Source organism: Apium graveolens, chromosome 5, assembly GCF_009905375.1.
Source record: "Apium graveolens cultivar Ventura chromosome 5, ASM990537v1, whole genome shotgun sequence".
Taxonomy (NCBI): Eukaryota; Viridiplantae; Streptophyta; class Magnoliopsida; order Apiales; family Apiaceae; genus Apium; species Apium graveolens.
Window position 1 is genome coordinate 48,033,517 of NC_133651.1, and position 12,958 is coordinate 48,046,474.

A 12,958-nucleotide genomic window follows, 5' to 3' on the forward strand; every position below is an offset into this window, starting at 1 on the left:
GCAATCAGGAACGCTCTTACTCAGTTTGCTCAACAAACTGGAAAATCTCTGTGTGAGGTTTGGGATCGATATAAGGAGATGCTAAGGAAGTTCCCACACCATGGCATGCCTGATTGGATGATTATTAACTATTTCTACAATGGATTGGGTGCTACTTCTAGGCCCATGCTCGATGCAGTATCAGGAGGAGCCTTGTGGTCTAAGAGCTATGATGAAGCTTATGAATTGATTGAACTGATGGCTGCTAATGAGTACCTGAATCCTTCTCAGATACTGACTCAAGGAAAAGTAGCAGAAATTCTGGAGTTTGGATGCAGCAACTGCTATAGCTGCCCAACTTAAGGCTTTGACGATGAAGGTGGGCACTTTGCATAATCATGGGGTTAATCAAATTGCTAGTGTCTGTGAGCTTTGTGCTGGTGCCCATGAGACTGATCAGTGCGTAATTTCTAGTGAATCAGCTCAGTTTGTGAGCAACTTTCAGCGTTCGCAACAACCTATGCCAGCCACTTATCATCCCAACAACCGCAGTCATCCTTATTTTAGTTGGAGCAATGCTCAGAATACGGTTCAACAACCTTATCAACAGTATCCAGCTAAGTAGTACAACCCTCCTGGTTTTTAGCAACCGCAATATGCACCAAGACAGCAACTTCAGCTGCAACAATCTAATGAAAAATCTGAATTAGAGGAGTTGAAGCTTATGTGCAAGAGTCAAGCTATTTATATCAAGACCTTGGAAAATCAAATTGGGCAAATCGCCAATGCCTTGCTAAATCGTCAACCTGGTACACTATCTAGTGACACTGAAGTGCCAGAAAGGAAGGAAGCTAAGGAGCAAGTAAAGGCAATTACTTTGAGTTCTGGAAGGGTTGCGAATCCCGAACAAACTCAAGCATTGACTGTGAAGCTGGGACTGAGAAAGAAGTAGAGCAGTAGGAAGAAGAAGTGGAACCAAGCAAGACTACTGTTGAGCACACTCCTCATGAGGGTAATATAGGGGAGAAACAGATCTATCCTCCACCGCCTTTTCCTAAGCGGCTGCAGAAGAAAAAGCTGGACAAGTAATTTGAGAAGTTTTTGGAGGTATTCAAGAAATTCATATCAATATACCTTTCGCTGAGGCTCTTGAGCAGATGTCTAGTTACGCAAAGTTTATGAAAGGTATTCTCTCTCGAAAAGTGAAGCTAGATGATTTGAAGACAGTCGCTCTCACGGAGGAATGCAGTGCTGTGCTGCAACAGAAGTTACCTCCAAAGCTTAAAGATCCAGGAAGCTTCACTATTCCGTGTACTATTGGAAACGTGTCTTTTGACATATGCTTATGTGACTTAGGAGCTAGCATCAATTTGATGCCTTTGTCAATCTTCAAGCAGTTGGACTTACCTGATCCAAAACCAACTTATATGACTTTGCAATTGGCCGACCGTTCTATTACATATCCGTGAGGTATTGTGGAGGATGTCTTGGTCAAGGTTGATAAACTCATCTTCCCTGCTGATTTCGTTATTCTTTTCTTCGAGGAGGATAAGAATATTCCCATAATCGTGGGAAGACCTTTCTTGGCGACCGGCCGAACCTTGATAGATGTGCAGAAGGGTGAGCTCACAATGCGAGTGCTGGATCAGGATGTAACTTTTAATGTGTTCAATGCTATGAAATTTCCTACGATAAATGAGGAGTGCCTAAAGGTGGAGTTGGTCGATTCTGTGGTTACTTCAGAACTTGATCAATTGTTAAGGTTCGATGCCTTAGAAAAAGCCTTATTAGGAAATTCAGATAGTGAAGATGATGAAGGTGAAGAACAATTACAATATTTGAATGCTTCTCCCTGGAAGAGGAAGATTGATATGCCTTTTGAATCTCTTGGAATGGAGGAATTGAACAAAGCTCCTAAACTCCTCAAGCCATCTATTGAGGAAGCTCCCACTCTTGAGCTTAAGCCTTTGCCTAAGCATTTGAGGTATGCATTTTTAGGTGATGCATCTACTTTGCCTGTTATTATTGCATCTGATCTTTCAGGTAGTGACGAGGAAAAGCTCCTGAGGCTTCTAAGAGAGTTCAAATCGACAATTGGTTGGACTATAGCAGATATCAAGGGAATCGGCCCTTCTTATTGCATGCATAAAATTCTTCTAGAGGAAGGTAGCAAGCCTACGGTTGAGCAGCAAATAAGACTTAATCCGATCATGAAGGAAGTAGTGAAGAAGGAAATTTTTAAGTGGCTAGATGCAGGGATCATCTACCCTATTTCTGACAGTTCATGGGTAAGCCTGGTTCAATGTGTGCCAAAGAAAGGTGGAATTACTGTGGTGGCAAATGAGAAGAATGAGCTTATTCCTACAAGAATAGTCACGGGATGGAGAGTTTGCATGGACTACAGGAAGCTGAACAAGGCCACTAGGAAGGATCACTTCCCTTTGCCCTTCATTGACCAGATGCTTGATAGATTGGCTAGTCATGAGTACTACTATCTTCTTGATGGCTATTCGGGTTACAATAAGATTTGTATTGCTCTAGAAGATCAGGAGAAGACTACCTTCACTTGTCCATTTGGTATTTTCGCCTTCATACGAGTTTCTTTTGGTCTGTGTGGTGCACCAGCCATATTTCAGAGATGTATGATGGCCATTTTTTCTGATATAATTGGCCAGAATATGGAGGTGTTCATGGACAACTTCTCTGTATTTGGCGATTCTTTTGATGAATTCTTGCAAAATCTTGGACATGTTCTCAAGAGGTGTGTTGAGACCAATTTGGTTCTCAATTGGGAGAAATGTCACTTTATGGTGCGACAGTGCATCATTCTTGGACACAAGGTTTCTAGTAAGGGTTTTGAAGTGGACAAAGCCAAGGTGGGGGTCATTGAAAATCTTCCTCCTCCTATATCTGTTAAGGGAATTCGCAGTTTTCTCGGTCATGCAGGTTTCTATAAGTGTTTCATCAAAGACTTCTCTAAGATTTCGAAGCCATTGTGCAGTTTGCTAGAGAAAGACGTCCATTTCAAGTTTGATGACGAGTGCCTTGCAGCTTTTGAAACATTGAAGAAAAGTTTAATCACGGCATTTATGACACTTTATAATGCTCTATTAATCTTTGAATTGATGCGTTTGTACTCAAGTTGTTAAGTGTTTTAACGTGTTTTCTAGTGTTTTTGCATTTCAGGCATTGTCTAGGTAATCAGGTGAATTAGCATTTTTTTGGTGCTAATTTGGTGTCAATGTGGTGTTGGAATAAAAGCTCGTGGAAAGCCGACTTGAAGCAGCAAAGAAAATCAGAAATCTGATTTTTTTTCCAGAGGTACGACGCGCCCGCGCTAGTCAAGCGCGCGGCCATGCTAGGATGTCAGAAAGGCAGCGCGCTCACGCTGTGATAGCGCGCGCCCGCGCCGGTGCGAATTCAAAGAATCCTGATTCTATTATAATTACAATTGGAGGACTTCTGGATTGCATGGGGCTGCTATATATATTCAAATAAAGGATATTTTCAAGAGAGAGACGTACCAGAGCGCAAGGAGAGCCGTAAGAAGACCGTTTTAGCACGGATTCAACGAAGATGAAGAAGATCTTGTTTTTACTTGTGAATCTTTGTTCTAAGTTGTAACTTAGATGCTAGTTTTCTTATTTATGAACCTTACTCTTGTTTCGTACTTGGTTTTGTTTATTCGTTATAAAGACTATGTTTGTTATACCATGTTTTCATCGGAACCCACGTTGATGATGAGTCCGATTATGGGCTAATCGTTATCGTGGGGTTCTAATGGATTTATTTATGGATTTCTTTAGTTAATTTGTTCAATGCCTTAGTGTGTGGTGATTGTATAATAACTTAGTATTGGTTGTGCGTATTAATCTTATGAGCGTTGCGAACTTATAAGATAGTGTGTTAATTCTTAATGAAGCGACAGTGAATTTAAGGATTTAGAACTTGCCATGCTAGCATAGGTTCATGTGTTATTGTTATGCATGATTTTTAGGTAATTTTAACCATCTTGCTTGCCCTGTGTAATCATGATAGATAACTTGTACTTAAACCATTATGTTGCCAAATTCTATAGACATATAGGGTCTCAATATAATTGATGCCTATTCAGCTTCTATCTCTTTTGTGGATGCTTGGTAGTAGGGTATTCGTACAACGAAAGTTGACATTTATCAGTTTCGTGTTATCTGATTAGTGTCATCACCATTGCATGTTAAGGTTAAGAACAATAAGGCTATTGAGTGAAGTATTTAATGAAGTTAGAATCCTATGTTTGTCATATATATTAATTCAATCATTATTATTCTATTAGTTATAATTATTAGTTTAATTCTTAGTTATAAACAACCTCAATTTGTTATCATCTTAGCATTGAATAATAACCATACATTGTTGCTTAAGTGCATAAATTTATTAGTTAACCAAAGTCAGTCTCTGTGGGAATGAATCTGATTTATATATTATACTACTTGCGAACTCGTATACTTGCGTGTAATTTAGCGTGTGTTTAGCGACTAACAGTCACAGATCAATTTATATCGAGAAGTCATTCGAGAAGTCCAGAATGATTTATCGAGAAGTCCAAAATGGCTTATAGAGAAGTATCAGAGATATCGATAAGTCAAATAAAGATGTAGAGAACTGGAGATATCGACAAGTCATTTCTGCATGTAGAGAACTCGGAGATATTGACAAGTCAAATGAAGATGTGATGAATTGGCGATATCTTGCGTGTAATTTAGCGCGTGTTTAGCAACTAACAGTCACAGATCAATTTATATCGAGAAGTCATTCGAGAAGTCCAGATTGATTTATCGAGAAGTCCAAAATGGCTTATAGAGAAGTATCAGAGATATCGACAAGTCAAATGAAGATGTAGAGAACTGGAGATATCGACAAGTCATTTCTGCATGTAGAGAACTCGGAGATATTGATAAGTCAAATGAAGATATGATGAATTGGAGATATCGACAAGTCAATTTCTCATTAGAGATCTCAGAAATATCAACAAGTCAAAATGTGTATGTAGAGATCTCAGAGATATCGACAAGTCATTTTTAAATGTAGAGACCTCAGACATATCGACAAGTCATTTAACATATAAAGATCAAGAGGCCTCGACAAGTCAAATATACCTATAGAGAACTCAGAGATCTCGATAAGTCATTACTTATCGAGATGTCACTTGTCTATAGAATAAACTGGAGATCTCGATATGCCTCTCAAACACAGAATGCAGACAAGTTCAAGATTCAAGATTATCAGTCAACAAATTATCTATTCACAAGATTAAAAAGTCTACAAAGTAGCTGGGAGAATACAAGATCAAGGGCCAAGATTAACTAGACAAAGTATGGTTATAGACCTGCAAGATTCTGCATAGATTTGCTAAGCTAGAAATGGAAATAAAAAACGGTTGCTTTAGAAAGTAGTTTAGTACATTTTAGTGCAAGTCTTGTAAACCCGTGTTGTTAGTGTACAAAGCATGCACCGGTCCTTAGTTTAGAAGTAACGAACATATTCATATTTTTCTTATATTCTCTCAAGAAAGAAGCTGAGTTCTTATATTTTTAACAACACATAATTTGTAGCAAGACAAACTTAATTAATACAAATTAAGCGAGTTTTGAAATATTATGCTTGTTGATTTATTTATGTTAACACAATATCTCTACAAATATAAACTACTTTGTTAACACAATATCCAAACAAGTTTAAAAAGGCTAAAAATTCAAAGAAACACATTCACCCCCCATATGTATTGTATTCAATATCTAACAGTATTCAAAAAATCAAAATCATATACACATTTGTCACTTGCGTATTCTTTGTTAAAATTTTAAAAAATGATTACGCATCTCCCGGATGCGTGTTCTGTGAGCATTTTTTAAGGACATTCCCGCCAATCAGTATTTTGGGCATTTGCCCCCTAATGGTGGGTATTTTGGTTTTTCCTCCTGTAAAGAATTGGGTGAAACAGAGAAAATATTGTTTACTATTTGTTCGTCATAAATTATGGGAAATATCATTTTTTTTCAAAAAAAAATATTTGGGTCGTTTCCCAATTTGATATGAGTTTTAATTATTTCTTAATTTATTAATAATTTTATGATATTAAAATTTGAATTACTAAAAAAATAATATTGGAAAGTTTTGGTTTTCAAAGTTGGATTACAATTGAGGGGTTGTTTAGTTTAAGTAGCGGTATGGGGTTGGAATCATGAATCGGGTTAAACTGGTATGAGATTGATGTATCATTTCTGATGTCATTTATTTGGTTGAGTGCTAGAACGAGTATGTTTTAATTTAAATATTTTTAAATAATTAATTTTAATTAATTTAAAATATTAATTTAATTATTAATTTAATATAATTTTAGTTGATTGATAGATTTTTTTATTAATAATTTATAATCGTATTTAGATATCGATAAAATAATAGAACTAAAATTTGATTCCTCATACCCCCTATCCTATACCCACCTCCCCCCAGGGTATGAAAAACCCAAATATTGAGATTTGGGGAATGGATTTAAAAAAAATAAAAATTTGAACCAAACATCAGGTATGTGGTTGTAATGAACGAAACTCATACATGATTCTAGAGTACCTCCAACCAAACGATCCCCGAAAGAATTTTTAATTATGTTGGATACATGATTTAATATTCTTATATAAATTATAGTTATTTTAGTTATTTTTTGGAAAAATGTTGACAAATTTTAAGGAATTTGTTAAACCACCGATCAAATGGAACCACTTTTCACTTATAACAAATAAACCAACATATTACTTGTGCGATGCACTGATTATCAGGATGATACTCCTTTGTCAGTGGAGTATCATGACTGATACTCCTTTGTCATTAGAATATCGGTCCAAATATTCTTTTGTCAGTTGAGTATCATCTGAAATTTTTAAATTTTAAAGTTATGAAATCAAGGTCCACGCTTTAATAAAGGTTTAGGCTCTAGGATTTAGGATGCCTTAAACCCTAAAACGATTTTACTTTTATTCATTTTTTTTAAAATATTTCTAAACCCGAAATGGGAAATTGTTAAATCATAAAATATTAAAAATTATAAAATATAGTACATATTTATATAATAAAATTATTAAATAAATATTTAAATTTTTTAAAAAAAATATAATGCTATACTGACAGTCGAGTATCAGGCCATATATTTCAATGAGAAAGTAGTTTCAGGGCTGATATTCTAGTGACAAAGGAATATCAGTTATGATACTCAAGTGAAAAATATGTATCACCCTGATACTCCACTGGAAGTGGCGTATCATCCTGATACTCCACTATTATTTGCTGGGTATAGTGGAGTATCTGGTGGGTATTTAGGTCACCTTATTTCAGAATGAGTATTTTGGGTAAAAAGACCTCTAAAACGAGGTATTTTGGTCATTTTTTCTAATTTAAATTCGGTTTGTTATTAATTCCTCATAAATTATTTTATGATATCAATTTTATGTATAATATTATTTTGATATGCAAAGGCTCTAACCCGATAAATTTTTAATAAACTAGATAGTTATATTTGTAAATATATATAATAAATATCAATCAATATTAACAATTGCGAAGACTAAATGAATTACTTGAACTAATAACATATAACCGGAGTTCTTTTATACAAACAACATAAACTACCAAAAAATGGGGAAATTGAGGTTCTACACGCTTTTGTAATAATCTGACTAATATGCTTATTAAGGCACTATCCCATCTGAATTTGAAAAAGGTACGAAATAATATGATTATGCGAAGATTTTAAAACTCTTATACATCAAAATGTCAAAACATGAGACGTTCAATTCACAAGGGACTGTACTTTATATCCTTTGTCAACATTTGTATCCCGCTAATTGTTTTAATTTTAACCCGTAAATCAATATTTACAATAAATACGTTGATAATGAATGTGGACTGTTATAATAAAATAATAAAATGATCATCAATATACCAATCGACTACATTCAAACTTGTTAAGTAATTTTTATAAAGAAAAGTTTGTAACCAAACAAAGAATTCAAACTACTAAATCAGTGACTATTCTTCACTCATTTTGTAAAGACACTAATACGAAGTTATAATACTAGTTTCGGCCTCTTTATCCCTTTCCTTAAGTGTAATATCTGGGACATGACGTGTAATTATTTTTATCAATAAATGATTTATATGTGATTTTATGTGATTTTTGGTGAATTATCTGATGATTGGTGTTGTTATGTGAATGTTCATATGTGGTAAAGTCTGGGTATGTTGATTTTATTATGTCCAGAATAAAATATAGATAATTAAGGTATTTTTCTGGTAATTTTTGGAGTATTATATGATTTTATATTGATTTATGAATTTATTAATTATTTTCTGAATAATTACAAAATTATTTTATAAAGCCGGGAATCATCCAACCTCAACCGTTTTTATGTTTTTATAACCCGAAACTCTTCCGAAAACTCTTTCCTAACCTAATCTGGTAATTCCGGACATTTTCATATTTTGACTTTTACGATCCGGATTACGGTTTGACCCGTGCGCGGCCCGACGTAATATTTTCGATACGCTAACCCTTTTCGATAACATTATCTTCGTACAAATCGTTTTATAAAAGCCCGATTTTGATAATTATCCGAAATAGGATAATGCTTATCCAAAACAGGATAGTGTTTATCCAAAACAGGATAATGCTTATCCAAAACAGGATAATGTTTATCCAAAATGATCATATTTATAGTTACTTAGCGGCAAAGCAACATATTTATCGATCCAACACGATCCAGTATGTACTAATATTCCGTAAATATAAGTAGCCCTTTCTCTATTTCATTTTACTTATATAATCATATTCAGACAGTACAAACCACTGAAAACCAGAGAAAACCCTAACAAAATACTGTGTTCTTGAAAATCAATAGCACAAACGAAAGTGTTATTGAACTCCGATTCGGGCGTGCAATATATCAAAACGAAACTCTCGAAAACCTCTTTCTGAATCCACCATCTGGTTTTGTGCAAGAATCAAGGTATTTTTCTTATTTTATTATTTTATTTCAAATTTATTAATGATTAAATTGTAAATTTTTGTTCTTGATGTTTTTGATATGATTTGATGGCATAATCATGTAGATCTTTTCTTCCTGGTCATTTTGGTATATTATATGACTAATTTGGAGTTCAATAAAATGTTCAAATTGTTGTTTAATTCTCGAATTGAAGAATTAGGGTTTATGTGTTTGAATGTTCTTAACTGAAAATTAGGCGTTTCTTTGTTAAGGTTTATTAGATGAAATTGATTACATAGATGTGTAGATTGTGGAGAAACAAATCTATTGGTATATTTGGAATTAACAGATGATTCCTGAATTGTTGTAATCGACCTCACCGGATTCTGGAAAATACTCGCCGTCGGCGAGTGTTCTTCACCAATTTTCGGTCGTTTCGGACATGGTGTGATAATTTTGTTTGCGGAATAATGATCACCTCATTCTGTACTATATATCTGCACAGTTTGGAATGCTTCTGAATTCAAATAAGATTTCCCGGCGAGCTTGGGGTCGCCGGCAATGGCGACTGCCGGCGAAGGGAGGGAAGATGGCAGAAATGCCATTTGACCCACTGGTTTGTTCAGCTTTGCAAATCAGTTCTCGGTGTTTCAAAAAAATCCGAAAATTAGATTCCTGTTTTAGTTATTTACAAAAATTATATTATCTTTTTATAATTAATTTCATAAATTGTTGTTATTTATTTTAAATTCCAAATTCCAAAATTCGGTATTTAATTTCTGAAAATTATTTTTAAGTTAAAAATAAATCTTAATTAATTAATTAATTAATTTTAGTTAATAATTAATTATTTAATTAGTCAATTAATTTAAGTATTAATTGATTAATTAATTTATAATTAATTTTAATTGATTATTTAATTGGATTTAATTATTTATTTATGATTTAAAAATCCCGAAAAATAGTTTTGAGCTTTAAAATATTATTTAAAATTATTTTCAAGACTCGATAATTATTATAAAATTATTTTAAAGTCAGATTTGGGTGTTCGAACTCTATTATTTAATTATAAAATGATTCGGAGTCCCGTCTTAGTTCCGAAAAATATTCAAAAATTCGTATTAAATACCTGGAAAATCATTTTTGACCCCGAATCTTCTTCGAAAAATTATTTGGATTGAATATCTTACGTGTTATATGTTATATGTGACATGATTGCTGTATAAAATGATTCTTTGTGCATTGTTTGGCCATTTTTGTTGTAACTTTCAATCTGTACGTCAGATTTGGGTGAAACGAAGGGTAAATAGAACCTTGTATCGAATAGAATGAGATGAAAAGTAGTGTTGATGAGTATATGTGATGTCTAACAGAGGAATCGAGATGTAAAAAAGGAAAGCAAGTGGTCAGTGAGTGGGAACCAATTGTCAAGTGTTAGTAAAGTGAAAGCGAATTGATAAGGCAAGTGTCCCTGAACTTTCTTGTAGTATACTTGTTGTTATTCCCTAAAAATACAACAAGAATTATAGAAGGGGGGTTGAATGTAATTCTGGCTTCTTTTTGAGATTTATGAAAAATGGTTCTAACTTAATAATATATAACTGTTTGATTTGCAAAGTGCAGAATGAAAGAATTATATAAATCAAAACACAAGTAATAAAAACACAAGTCTTTAAAACTTTCTGGTGGATTTGAATGTATCCACCATATATATATATATATATCAAGAGAACCCTGTGAAGCTTGAATAGCTCACAACTGCTTTACAAGTGAACAAACAAACTACAGAGAAATTCTACAGAATATAGCTTACAAATGATTCCCTGCTAAAAATGTCTTTTCTTGGTTTGTTAGTTACTTTGTTCTACTAGATACACTTGGTTTATATATCACCAAGTTTACATGATAATAAGACAGGATAATAAAACAAAACCTATCAAGTCTAATTTCATGCTTCTTCACTACTCCATTCCAGCATCTTTGAAAATCTTCATAACTTGCATGAAAATGGTAATGCTTCTTTGTTCTCATTTTTCTGCTAAACAGGCTGCCACATTCCTTTTTGCAAACACCCAACACATGTGATTGTGTTGTCACTGTCATCATATATTTGAATTGATCATCCGTCGGGTACATGTTTGTTATCTGTCGGGTAGCCTTTTTGATCATCCGTCGGGTAGCTTTGTTGATCATCCGTCGGGTAGCCATTTATCACTTGACTCCATTTCATTTGTGCAGAATTACAAGACATCTTATATTTACAGTTAATCAACCTATTCTGCACATCTACTAGTAGTCTTCATGACTCATAAGCTACTACAGAAATTATACAAAGTTGTTTGCAGAAATGTGCTACATGACTTATTGTTACATAAGCTACTCACCCGATGGATATCAATTAGTCATCCATCGGGACTATATTGAATCATTCGTCGGGACTATAATTGATCATCCTTCGGGTGCTACAAAATACACTAAGTTAAATCTACTAAGATATTTTGTTTGGCTTATCATCAAGTACACAACATATTCCTAACAATCTCCCCCAATTTATGTCTACTAGAATTGTAGTCATAAATTAAGAGAAACTTGATGATAACAAAACATCCTAAAGATACAGACTGAAAAATTGTAGATAAAATTGATAAGTGCTACAAATTTTCTGAAAGTTGAACAATACAAAGTACACAAAGAAATTTCTCACAATTGTTATCAAGATGCTCCTCTAGTCTGAGCAGATAGATCTATCTCTTTAATTGTCTGGATTTCTTCCCAAGCCTTCTGTTATTTTCTTCAATTTGATTCTGAAGTTTTCTGTGGAATTCAAGTTCATCAGCTTTTGAGAGATTTAGCATTTCCTGTATTTCCAAAAGAGTCTCATTACTAGAGATACTCAATTGGTCCTCCAATCTGAAAAATCTTCTAACACCTTTGTCATCCATGAATTTCATCAGCCAGAGGGGCCTTAGATGCACTCTTTTTCCTGTAAAGGGAATAGATACAGTTTTTGAAAGTGCATCTTTAGCTCTAATACTCATTAGTTCCTCAATCCTCTTTAGAACTATTCTTCTTGCAGTCACATTGTATCCAAAGTTCTTTTTGAAGGATGAGTAGACTTTAATCAGAACATATTGGCTTTCTTGGAGAATCCTGTGAAGAGGCCATGTCATCTATTTCCCTCCCTTGTATCTAAATACCAGTCTTTCAGGAAGATGTCTATAAGCATCAATTCCTCTTACTTCTTCCAGTTCATCCAAGTAGAGATTCAAGTCTGAAAATTCCTTGATATCACAAATGTACATGAGATCCCTCTTATTGACTGTGGGTTGGGATTTGGTTAAAGCTTTGGATTTGAAAGATACAGGCTTCACTTTCTTGCTAGCTCTAGTATTTGTCTTCTTTGTCTTGAAGATGGGCAAATTTAGCTCAGGAATTGGTAAACTATCCTATTCTACTAGCTCATCTGTGGGAACAATTGGTTCACCATGAATATTTCTTGTTGGATCAACCACTTTGAATTCTTCAAATACCACTGAGGGTTTTGATGTCTGAGTTGTAGTTGTAGGTATTTTGGGAAACTGATCTTCCAATTCCTCATCATTAAAGTTCACTTTCCTCTTGGAATGGAGTTTGTATCTAAATCTCCTTTTCTGCTGCAATTCTTCTTGCATTTTCAAATCCTTAGGTTCAGTGATTACAGTTGGTTGTACAGGAGGTTCTGTTGTGGTTTTTACAGCTTGAAGCTTGGCCAAGATAGCAGCTTGTTCTTTCTTTTGCTTTTGCTTCTTAGCATCCAAAGCATATTACTTCTTTTCTAGCATGATTCTTTCTTTCTCTTCCTTCTTAGCTTCCACAAACAATGGATGTCCAACCACCACACAAATCTCCTTACCATTTTTATAAATTTTGGCAATTCTTCTTTTCAATGCTGAATTAGCTGGATACTTGTAGAATGTAAT

General features: G+C 34.1%; 1 non-coding gene across 1 annotated transcript; it reads right to left on the reverse strand.

The window, feature by feature from the left end:
* Positions 1–107, reverse strand: LOC141662352 (small nucleolar RNA R71). Its single transcript, XR_012550473.1, has one exon. It is a non-coding gene; the product is annotated as a small nucleolar RNA R71 (small nucleolar RNA).
* Between the last annotated feature and the right edge of the window lie 12,851 nt (positions 108–12,958).